This window comes from Lactuca virosa, chromosome 9, assembly GCF_052849685.1.
Source record: "Lactuca virosa cultivar CGN04683 chromosome 9, Lactuca_virosa_CGN04683_v6, whole genome shotgun sequence".
Taxonomy (NCBI): domain Eukaryota; kingdom Viridiplantae; phylum Streptophyta; class Magnoliopsida; order Asterales; family Asteraceae; genus Lactuca; species Lactuca virosa.
In genome coordinates, this window is record NC_136434.1 from 78,679,022 (window position 1) to 78,692,398 (window position 13,377).

Here is a 13,377-nt window from a genome sequence, read left to right on the forward strand (position 1 = left end):
TTAACATTCACATTGTTATGTTATGAATTTAGATATCTTTAGTTTTTTTTTCGATAAAGAATAAGTTCTAAAACTTAAAAAAAATAATTTGGTTCCTTGGAGAACCAATAATTTTGGTTCTCTATTGAACTTTACCATATATATATATATATATATATATATATATATATATATATATATATAATTTTTGTGCAAAAGTAATATTTGTGGATGGAAAATCCTACCAAACGTTTATATAATAACACTGTGTTTGTGTAGTTTAAAAAGAACAATCCTTCCAATATTTTGTTGTCTCTTTTTTTTGGCAGATTAAGTGTAAGTGAAGAATAACAACTCCAACAGATGGCTGCCCTACTCAACTTTTTCAAACAAGCTTGGACCTCCATTGTTGTAAGATTCTCTCTCTAGCGATATTGGATCTTCCAAAAGTTTTTAGAGGGGTATTTACGAGAGGTTTACTTTGTATAGATTTGTTTAATCTGATACTCTTAACGTGTAACTGCTAAAACCGTGGTGTTTGATGAACAGAAAGTATTTACAGGGTGTTCTAGCAAGAATGATGAGGCTCCAACAACAACAACCTTGGATATTAGCACTGCTGTTGATAGTGAAACCACGATAACCACCCTTGATACTGAACTAATTAGCAGCGGTGGTGGTGGCAAAACACACGCAGACCTCCTTGGTGCCGAGCTAAACACTAGTAGCGGAACGGGTGAGAAGGACATACTTGCTACTAGTATGATCAGCAGCGGTGGTGGTGGCAGTACGCATGACACAACTCTTTGAGCAAATTAGGAGCTCGAGACTTATGTTACCATTTATAGTAAAAGATTGTGGAAACTATGAGGATAAAGTACTGATTGAACCTTCAACCAGTCTATCCTTTTATGTATTTGTGCGTGTGTATGTTTCTATTTGCCCATATTAATTGTTTTATAATGAATGCATCAATTATTGTCTAAATTTCAGTCAATGGGTTATTTTTAGAGATATAATTTTGTTCTATATTGGTTGCCATCTCCTGTTGTAAGTGTTATGATAATGTGTATTCTAAAGAAAATTGAGACATAAATTGTTTAGAGATATTAATCTTCCTATATATTCTTCCTATTTATATTCTTATTCATGTAAAATTATGAAAAATATTATATTTTGATAAAACTAATAATATTCGAAAACACTTGTCATCATTTCAAATGGATAAGAAAATAAATAGAAAGAAAAACATGAGGATATTTAATTTCTCATTTGTTTAAATCTCATTTAAGACATAAGTTGTAATTAGGAATATATTTATTTGTTGTTTCAAATATAAAAAAGCCCATAAACTAAATATAGGGGTTTTACTGATCTCCCCACCCATGCCAGACCACAACCAACTCTCTCTTACCTTCTTCCTATTCTGAATTCAAGGACTATGAATAAAAGGAACCTTTATTGATCGGTTTTACGTCTAGTAACAACTTTTTTTTTTCGTATGAATCAACATTAAAAATTATATATTTTGATAACATGTCTCAAAATTATTGAGGAACATTATAAACATCTCATGGTTGTGATAGTTGATCTAGTTGCTGTGTATTGTGACGAGTTTCTTTTTGCAATCCCTTTTTATGTATCGTGGTTGAGTTCTTACCTTATTTTTCTAAAATCATTTCTTGATGACTCAGGCAATATAATTTAGTTGGTATTAGTTAATATGTGTGATGTTTCTTATTTATTTTTATTTTGTTTTTAAATTATAGAACGAGTTTTATGTTATAACGTTTTATTAAAACTCAAACTAAAATGGTTTTAGAATTGAAATTGTTTTAGATAATACTTTCTGTGCATGTAATATATTTGTAACACACATCAATATTGTAAAATGAAGACTATAAATACGTTAACTAACACCCTAAATTTAAACATTTCCATCAAAAAGTTAGATTAATTTGTAGGTACATTTTGGACATAGTTAGACCTAACCATATATCACCATAAGGTGAATTTTTGGATCCTAGACAGACCTAAACAAAAGGTTCATATGTTCCAATTTGGACAATTTAATCCGGTCCAGATTAGACCTAATCGTATGATAAGGATGAGACTAAACATGTTAGATAGACAATAGTTGAAACTTGAAAGTCAACAATCTCATAAAGGATCTAAGAAATATATAAAGATACAATTGGTAGTTGTTATATATCATTTGAACCTACTGTTGTCCTATTGTTGTATGTATGATCAACATAGCATATTGATAATCATTCAGCTCAAATATTATCCCTATTATATTGATTTTGACATTAAACATAAGGTTATGGGCGATAAATTTAAAAAAATATTTAAAGGCTGAAAATACTAAATTTGAACTTTAATATCTTTTACAAATGGCCTCCTCTTACTCCTTGAGAATGATAAGCTCAATAACTCTTACTTCACGGATTGGCACCGTATATTGAGGATAGTCCACAAACACGAAAAGAATTTACATGTCATTGAGTGTTAGGAATAATATTATGCAAGAAATAAACAAATTATTGTACTATTACATGTAGAAATATAGCTAGGGGTGTTCGTTTGGATGGATCGGTTCGATCCGATCCAATTAAGTAAATCCAAATTGATTTCGGTTTTCAAAATATGGATCCGAATTGTCCAAACTAAATTTAAATCTGATCCGATCTGACCCAATTACAATTTGGTTGGATCGGTTTTTATAATTCGGTTTTTAAAAGGCATAACATTTAAAACGATATATAATTATAATATTATCCAATTTTTATAGAAGAAGCAAAAACAAATTATTTAGTTGTAATTTATAATTTATAAACTACTAAGATGGTATATTATAATTTAATATTTAGTAGATAAAACACTTTTGAGAGAAAATGCATATTAATTTTTTTTGTATTAGGTGAAATATTTTGAACCTTTTTGAAAAAAATAATTTATAAAATTAATAAAAAATTATAGATATATTAAAAATAAATAAATAATAAATTGTTATTTGGTTTTTTTGGACTATTCGGTTCTTATTTTATAAACCAAAATCAATCCAAAATAATAATTCGGTTTTGGTAAAATCCAATCCAAAAATCCGAATATCCGAACCAAATAGTCCAATCCAAATTGTCCAATTGGATAATTCGGTTTTATCCAAATAGTGAACAGCCCTAAATATAGCGACACATAGTAAAAGCCACAAAGATCCAAAATAAATAATAAATATTTATTATTTATCAACAACATGTATATATATATATATATATATATATATATATATATATATATATATAAAGAAGAGTTTTATTTATTATATGTCAATTCACAATAAACTTAAATAAAAGAGAGTTACTTAAATAATCAAATAGAAGAATTATTTGTAGGGTAATAATTAATAAAAATAAATAATTATTTACGGTTTTGGAACATCCCAAAAATATTAAGTAAAAATTTTAATTTTTAAATCAACTAAACCATCAATCATTCATTTCATAAACCGATAGAGCTGTGACAATGTAGAAAATAGTTATCAAAGTACAAATCAAAATGTCGAATGCTAATCACTGGTGGATGCGGTGCAATCATGTCGGACCCTCCCTCTTCAAACCAGAGGTACCTGAAACCATAAAAATAAACTGTAAGCACAAAGATTAGTGAATTTCCCCCAAAATACCACACACCATACATACATTGGGTCCCGCCCGGCATCGAGCCCCGTCCAATACAGATCTGTCAATAACATGTGGTGGGCCCTGCCAAAAACATTTATCATGCCCTGCCCGACATCGGGTCCTACTATATATATATATATATATATATATATATATATATATATATATATATATATATATATATATATATACAAACACATGTAAGAGTTACATAGACAGCTAGCATTCTATAAGCATAAATCAATGGGTCAGCATTGGTGTCTTCGACCTGCAAATACTGTGAGGAGACTCACCTTAATATGAAGATAACCGAATCTCACACACGTTGCTGCTACAAAAGATCCTCACACTGAACATATCAAAACAAACCCTAATTAACAATTAGGTTAATAACCCTTCCAAGGCTAAACCCAACCAACTTGGCCTAAAGCCCAAAATGACTTATTTCAATTTTAGGAGTACGTCATGCGTACACCTTAACTATGCCCCGCGTACCAAGTTTCTACAGAAGAGAAAACATAGCAAAACCCGTTACGCATTGCGTACTCCAGGGTTATGCCTCGCGTAATCCCCCTGATGCCAAAATCGGCTTTGAGCTCTTAATACCTAAAGACTAAACGTCCAACTCACAGATCTGACTCTAAGGGACGTCTAAAGTCATACAGTTCCTGAATTTATGACTTTTCATGGCTAGGGAGAGCCCAAAACCAAACCCTAGTTCCATAAGTTCACAAAATGACCAACAATTCATGCATGGGTGGAATATAACCATCAAGATCCGATTTTTATGCCATAAGAACCTCAGAAACACCAAGAAATGCTAATCCTAAGTTTTGGAGTAGCTTTTGCTCACAAGAACCAAAACCTTGGGACCAAAAGCATACAAATCTCTAAACTAACCTAGATCTAAGCCAAAGAATCATAAATGTGAGAGCTTTATACCTTTTAAGGCTTGCAACTGAAAAAAAAAACTCTAGATCTTCAAGCTCCAAGCCCACCAATCCTCAATGATGTTCTTCTCCTTCTTCCACAATACTCCAAGAACACTCTGAAGGTCCAAAAAAAGCTCTCAAGGATTAGTGTTTCGAAATGACAGAAAGAGGGAGCGGAGGCTGATGATAAGGGAGGCCTCGAGGGTCTAAACGCTAAAAATTATGGTTTTGGAATCTGTTAGAGTACGCCCTACGTACATGCCTAGTACGCCCACCATACTGCATGAAGGTCGCGTTCCATTTAAGTGACTTATGTCTGACGTACATTTCATGGACGCCCAATGTAAGGACCAAATTTGCAAAGTTTAAATATTTTGAGCCAAAAGTGGAAATACTGTTGCATTAGGTTTCTAAGCCAATAACTAAATTGGTATATACTTGAATTATTAGCAAAGTCCTTTTGGGTTGCCCTCAAACCCAGTAATTGAATATGATGACTTTTGGAGAGAGAGACTGAATATTGATTTATTATATGATTAATAAATAGCAATAAATGATTTATTAATATATTATGAGAATAATATATTAATTATAAATAGTATTATTTAATTAAGAATTGATTTTGGGATTAATTGGATCAATTAAAAGTACAAGGACCTAAGTTGTAATTGTTCAATAGTTGAACAAAAGGGTTTCAGAACCTTCCCCAAAGGCGGTGGACAGTTTTGGAGGATAGTTCTAGGGTTTTTAGAACATCCCTTGAAGATAATTAGGAGATTGGATAATTACCTAATTTGAAATAATAGTATTATATTCAAATTAGGGTTTCCTAGTGCAACTATAAATAGAGCCTTACACCCTCATATTTTCATCCACTCATCCTTTCAAGAGAATAGCCAAAAATTTCTCTCCCTCTCCTCTTTCTTCAAGTTTCCTTAGTTGCTAAGGTTTGAGTGTGAGCCATCAGAGACACGAGATTTCTGGTGCTTGCTTCCAAGAGCATTTGAAGAAGGATTTCATTTATTATTTACAAGAATAATCAAAAGGTATGTAAACCCTAACTTATTTATGATTTTCGAAAATCATAGGGTTTCCATAGGGTTCTTTGATGTTCATAGATTATAGATTTTAATAGTGAAAACATAGATCCTTTTAGGTTGCATGTGAACTTAAGAGTTAAGTTATTTTCCGCCACATGATTTTGTAACCTATAAAACCCTTCATTGGTATCAGAGCCCAATGTTTTCAATTGAATATGCATAATAATTGAACATATCAAATTAGGGTTTATAGAAATTAAACCCTTAGGGATGAAAATTTCGACTTGGGCTAGGGTTCTTAAAACCCTAGCCTCCTCCATAAGTTTCAAAATTTTGGTAGGGTGGTTAGGGTTTCCTTATTTGACAATTATTGTTTTAATTGGTTAAAATAGAATAATTAAAATTGGATAATCCATATACCCTTAATTTTCGAAACTCTAGTAGGGTATGGATTAGGATTAAATTTAAATTATTTGATTAATAGTTTAATAGTAAATAATTATTTAATCCTCACATGATTTAAATTAATTTATGTAATTTTTAATTAAAAGATAAAGATTAAATCATAACTGGTTTATTTTTAAATTAAATTAATGTTATATAAATTTCAAAAAATTTGAAATTAAACCTAGTATTTTAGAAAAGTTTTAAAATACACCTTATACTTATATTATTAAAAGTTTAATATATTATATGTTTAAGAAAAGTCAGTCAAATCGCTAGTACGCCTCATTCACAAAGTCATGCTATAAAGAGGGTATAAGGAAGTGACCTATAAAATGGTTGTTGAATGGGTGTCCACTCTCACCCACCGCTCTCATGTATGGTGAAGGGTCGTTAGCTGAACAGATTTGATAGGACATAATCTCATTAATAAGTATAATGATATAAAAGTACTAGAACATTATTTAAAAATTTCACTCTAGTTACTTTAGAAAAAATGTGAAAAGTATGCTAATCCATGAAATTACACAATATGCTTTATATGTAGTTAGTAGAGCATGTGTGGTTAACCGGCACACTTATAGTGACTATAAAGAGTTATGATGGGCATCTCGAAAATTATCATTGTTAATGGAGTGCGTGTGGTTAACCGACACATTAATTAGAGATAATAAATGACATCGAGATTGTCAAGAACATTTGCATGGTTATTCACATCATGTTTGTGATCCTCGACATCCCTATCACAAATAGAAGAAAATAATCTGAGATTAAACATGTCATTGATAAGATTCAATGAATCTCAAAATATCTAGGAATTTTATAGTTTGAAATTGGTGAATTGTTTTACCTACCTTCATAAATTTGCGATAAGATTACGACATCCCTCTTCTTAGTTGCGAATTGTTATTTTAGATCTTAGCCTTAATTATTTATTATGTAACATCCCAAAAAATAAACAAATTTAAAATTTTCAAAACGACCCTTTTATTATTAGAAGTATTACAAAAACCATTGTTTTCAAACGTTATTCAAAATCAGAGTCTCCCAAGATCAAATACGGTCACGCCTTCGCCTTGCCACGACCATCTACAACACCTGAAACTATAAACTGAAACTGTAAGCACAACACTTAGTGAGTTCCCCCAAACTACCACCACACAATCAGATAACATATACAACAAACATGTTCAAATACTCATGCCTGGCCCAATCAGCCTCAGGCTGGAATACTAGGCATGTCTACGATGGGCCTAGTCATCCCCACGATGGAATACCCTCATATCATAAGCGGTTTGGTCCAATCAACCATCGGGTTGGAATACCAAACATGTCGGGTCCAATCAACCATCAAGTTGGAATACCCCAGGCCTATTGACTTATTCACAAAGCAGTCCAGTCTCACCATATATCATACAATCATATCGGGTCCAATCAACCATTAGATTGGAATACCCCAGGCCCAATCAACCATCGGGTTGGAATGCCAATATACAACGGGTCCAGTCATCCTCGGGATGGAAAACCCTCGGGCCCAATCAACCATCGGGTTGGAATGCCCCCGGTCTATTGGCTCACGCACATAGCAGTAAAACTTCAACCATCAATCAACATATAACCAGTCAACAGACGGTCAAGCAGATCTACAAACAACTAAGCATAACATCATCCTATATACCAGGATACCGATCTAACAGATCACTACAGTACAATAGCATGTATAACAGGATATCGAATCCAAAGGGCCGACCTTGTTGCCTTCTACCCATAAGTACAATGAGGAAAACTCACCTCAATCTGCCGATAATCAAATCACTGCTCAAACCGCCGAACCGGATAACCTCGCGCCAACTAACAATAAATACAATCTTAATCAATAAATAACCCGATAGCCCAATATCCGAGGCCCACACCATAACTAAATCCCCAAAGGGTAAAAGACCATTTTATCCTTTTCTTACTTGGCCCAAACTAAGGCCCAGCCCAATTGCACAAAAAGTCCAAGATGGCAACCCAAGCCTAATATGGCCCAACTTCCAAATTGGGCCTAAAATTCTCAAGGGACCAATACCAATAAACTCCTTCAGTCTAATCATGGCCCAAAAATAAAAGCTGAATGTCCCAAAAACGACCAAACTCAAAAGGCCCAATAATGATGAACTGGGGAGTACGCCCAACGTACTCAAGATGTACGCCCCGCGTACATGGCCTCGAAGCACAGGGTACAAGAATTTTATGCACAAACTCAACATTACACCGAGCGTACACTTACATACACCCAACATACTCCTCAGACCCCTTTTTCACTCCAATAAGCCCTTAATTGGTTAAGGCAAAGTGCCAAACTCTCAGATCTGATTCTATAAGTCTATTTATCAAGTAAAGTTGGCAACTTTACGTGCTTGCATGGCAAAAAGGGACTCAAAAGCTCAATAAGGACTTAAAAAATGTCTTAATGCTTTCATGGACCAAAATACACTATAAATCTTGCGTCTTTATGAACCTAGGGACTGAATGGAGCTAAGATCTAGCACCCATTGCTTCTGGAGCAGATCAAAAACTCATCTTTAGCACAAAGACTCCAAAATGCACAAAATACTCCATGAACTAGATCTAACATATAAGATCACCAAGGTAGAAACTTTATAACTTCAAGATGTAGATCAAGATGCAACAAGCCTGGATCCAAAAGCCTCAAGCAATCCCACACTTCTCCATGAAGCTCCTTCTTCTTCTATGAACACCAAAAGTATGAAAGAGCACTCAAAAACACAAAAACCACTCAAAAGGGGGCTAGGGTTTCGTTTCTAGCATTTAGAGGGATGAAGGCTGAAGATATTAGGGTTAGGTGATGAGATCAGGAGTTTAAATAGGGTCTAAGACCCTAAAATAGGGTTTGGGACTGACTGGAGTATGCCCATTGTACTTCCTGTACGCCATGCGTACTCCAAAGGATAATCGTGACCATTTGGCTAAGTACAGCCAGCGTACGCCAATGTACGCCCGGCGTACTGAACCTCCTACTAGTACGCCATGTGTACACTCGTGCATGCCCCATGTACCTGGTGAAACCCTAATTTCACCAATCTTCTGAAGGCCATAACTTCTTCATTATAAATCCGTTTCCGACGATCCTTATATCCACGAAAAGGTAACGAGAAGCTCTACACTTCTATCAACTCATACCGGCCTTAAGACCTTCCGAACAAAAATCCATTTTCCATAAAAGCCCGAACTGACACTTTACCGAAATACCCCTAGGATTATGATGAACGATCTTCAGGCCACAGTCCCGAATTAGGAATCGATTTGGAACAGAGCGTTACAACTCTCCCCCACTTAAATTAGATTTCATCCTCGAAATCACTCCTTACTACGCACCTGGAAACCATGCACTCCGAACCGAGAACAAATATTGATCCTTTTACTGACGAATCAGAACGTCACTACAATAATTCCGAAGCCCCAAAACTTGCCTAACCTCCACACAGGTGGAATCAATCCGAACCACAATCACAAGAGTCTCCTTCTACCAATAGAACTGAAAACATCCTTTGACTCTGACCCTCCAACTGATAACCTGGCATACAAATTCCTTAACCTTAACTTGCTGATGAAAACATATGATTCAAAAATATCATGACGACTTCCAATGCGAGTCTCAACTATATAACCGATGTAGAGGAACACATGCAACACCAACATAATCTAAAACTTCTTAACTATAAGATCGAATCGTCTCAATCAAAATGGTCCCCTAGACCGGGAACCCAACAGATCTAAACTTCAAAACCCATATTCCAGTACTAATATTCATCCTTTCATTGAACCCACCCCTTGGCTTTGACTAAGAACACCACCAAACACGCGGAAAGAAGTACCCAAAACACATCGATCACGAATTTCAACCAAATCCCAAATCCATAAGATGTACTTCAAACCTTAAATGAACCGTTGACTACTTAACACGCCATTTCCAACCACTGTGTAACGCCCGTAGATCCGGGCTAGCCAATTTAGAGATAATAGGGGTCGAAAACAAATTTTCGACAAAATATTATTTAGAAGAAATAATCTTAACCAAGTTGTAGAATATGTCTCAAGGGTTCCGTACATATAAAGAACGCCGAAATCCGAGTTATAACGAAGAAGTTATGGCCCGTCGAAGTTTTTCGGCAAAACCGGCACTGCACCGGGAGACGTAAATAGTGAATTTACGATAGAGGACTTTTTATCCTTAGTGATCTAAACAAAGTTTGTAGTATACGTTAAACCGAGAACATGCAAAAAAAGAACGCCCAAATCTGACTTCGTATGAGGAAGTTATGAATTTTCTAAGATTTGGCATAGCAGTGCAAGGCCCGAAACTCGAATTTTAGTTCGAGCGGTTTTTGGCCTACACAACCTAAATGAGAGTTGAATATCTCATTAATAGGAACTCAACGATAAAAAGACAGACGAAAACGGAGTCCGTATGAACGAGTTACGAATTCTTCGCGGTCATTTAACAGTCTAATCTCCTCCTACCGTTAAATTTAGGATCGGTCGAGAAATAGCCGACGGAGTCAAAATGAAAGTTGTATATCTTGCTTTTACCTACGCGTGGATATAAAGAATGTCGAAAACGGAGCTCGTATGCGAAAGTTACGGGGTTTAGAAGTCGGCAGGGTGCTACTGCAAAAGGGGTGACGTGGCACAATACCGGCCACACACGTATGGCCACCAGAAAGCTGACAAGTGGCACTGACTCGGCGAGTCAGTGACCCAAATCGGCGAGTCCATCAAGAATTCAGCCTATAAATAAGAGTGGCAGGTTCCATTCATTCTCACACCTTCCCAACTTCACTTTCTCTCTCTAGACTCTCTCTCTAGCCTCCCTTAAGCCCCCTAAAGTCTAGGTAAACCCCCTAGCACCCGAAGGAAGCCTCGAGGCTCCCGAAGCCCCGAGAAAAGAGCCATTCGGCTCAAAAACTCTGCTCCGGCAGAGCCCAGTTTTCGAGAAAACCCGCTATAAGTGAACGCCTAACCTATCTTTAGTATAACTTATGTTTCAATATAGTAATGTTATTAGGAACTTATAATGAGTATTTGGGCTATTATTATGAGTTATATAAGTGTCGTTATAATATCTTTTTAACCACTCGCGGTACGGGGAATCTGGTTTAAAGGGCCGCATAGGGTTGTTGGATTTCAGAAGTGTTATATGCCAAAATGGTCCTGCCCTCCGGTGTTTTATGTCTGGCCCCTGTTTGTACATAGTGGTTGGAAAATATTGTTTAAACGCTTATATAATAATAATAATGCTAAGACTAATAATTAGTCACGGTAAATATTAGACTAAAATCTAGTGGTAATAATACTAGGTTTCGTCGGAGGAAAATAGAATCGTTAGAAGCGAAGCGCTGCCCGAGTTTGGAATCATCACTTTATCAAGTGAGTGCATAGTCCCTTTCATGAACATGATTTTAATACAAGTATTGATTGAAGTATTAATTATATGTTTATGTGTGAGTTAATTGATGTTGCCTGAAATACGTGTTAAAGAACATACCTTATTATATATGATGATTTAGGATAAAGAGTAAACCTAAATTAATTATGAGGAATATTGGGTAGTATTTTCTTATGGGTACGAGTGAGTTATACTCAGAGAATAGAACTTTAGTATATGTAATTGATCTGGGATCATGGATTAGAAATAGTAATTGTCCCTAGTCCGAGAGTATGGATTAGACATAGTCAACTGTCATTAATCCGGGAGTATGGATTAAGACATAGTCAGTTGTCCTTATCCCAGGAGTATGGATTAAGACATAATCAGCTGTCATTAATCCGGGAGTATGGATTAAGACATAGTCAGTTGTCCTTAGTCCGAGAGTATGGATTAAGACATACAGTTGTCCTTAGTCCGGGAGTATGGATTAAGACATAGTCATTCGTCCTCAGTCCGGGAGTATGGATTAAGACACAGTCAGTTGTCCTTAGTCCGGGAGTATGGATTAAGACATAGTCAGTCGTCAGGACATAGTCATTCGCCGTTAATCCGGGAGAATGGATTTACACATAGACACTTGTCCCTAATCCGAGAGTATGGAATGGGCACTATTATTGATACGAGAGCATGGATTAGATCCGAGAGTATGGATTAAGTAAGAGGTAAAATTTAAGGTCCGAGAGTATGGATAGTCTCGTTGTGAAGATTAACGGGGTGGGGTAAGAGTTGCTATTATATATATGGTGAAATCGTATATTTTGTGAGTTCTAAATTGTATATATGATATGACATTGTGGGATTGAAATCCCTATGTACTCACCAGGTTTCCCAACCTAACCCACTCAAGGTTATTTGTATCACAGGTGTCGATATTAAGTTACATTACACTGAGAGATTAAAGAGATGTAGATCACTAGTGTAAATAAATGTAAGTTCTGTTTATGCTTATGTTTCTGTATTGACGATGACATCCCAAATGTTTTAAAATGAATAAAATACATTTCTTAGGAAATGCTTTGATAACGTATTTATCATGTTTTTCTGGGAACAAATTCCGCAACACTTTTATTAAAAGAGGTACTCTGATTTTTATAAAGCATAAACAAAATCGGTCTTTTTTGGCCGTGAAAATGGGGATGTCACACACTGCTCCTACGAGCAAATATGATTAATCCAAGAATTTTCACATCTATCTCCAATCCTTATCAATTCAGGTGTACCCCCGCCTGGCAGATCACCCGATACATTTACAATGAACTTCTTGATTTGACACTACATAACTGATACCTAACCTTGGTAACCAACCCCTAATAACAGCTTGCGAACAATCGGGAGTTATACTGCAACCATTCCGCAGAGACTTTCTGATATACGACCCCTAATCCCATCAACCCCATCCCAAAAAGGAAAGAATACCAGAGTTCCAACAAAACGATAACTCTCAAACATAATCAGAAGACTTCCTCATGAATGATCGGAACAAGATCTCATACTTGATTGAGACTGAATAGATTCCACCCATACATAACTAGTTCGAGAAAACCTCCAAAGTGACCCTGAATGCCACCAAATCTTGGGCCTGCTATGAACCAAACTTCCGCATCACCAATGAGGGTGAACATACCTAGAGACCAACAAAACCTAAAACATATTAAACTTGGTGATAGGTTGACACATCCAACGAACTTAAACTGCTACAACTTCAAACCTTCAGAGAACCTTTGCTGAACGACAACAATGTGACCAATAATCGAGGACACATTGCCATTAAATACAATGAACCAAAACCCACACGGAGCTGAATG

General features: G+C 35.5%; 1 long non-coding RNA gene across 1 annotated transcript; it reads left to right on the forward strand.

Annotated features, from left to right (window-relative positions):
- The first annotated feature begins 223 nt into the window (after positions 1-223).
- Positions 224-966, forward strand: LOC145138519 (uncharacterized). The gene is made up of 2 exons (XR_013721567.1): positions 224-390; positions 529-966. It is a non-coding gene; the product is annotated as an uncharacterized LOC145138519 (long non-coding RNA).
- The last annotated feature ends 12,411 nt before the right edge of the window (positions 967-13,377 follow it).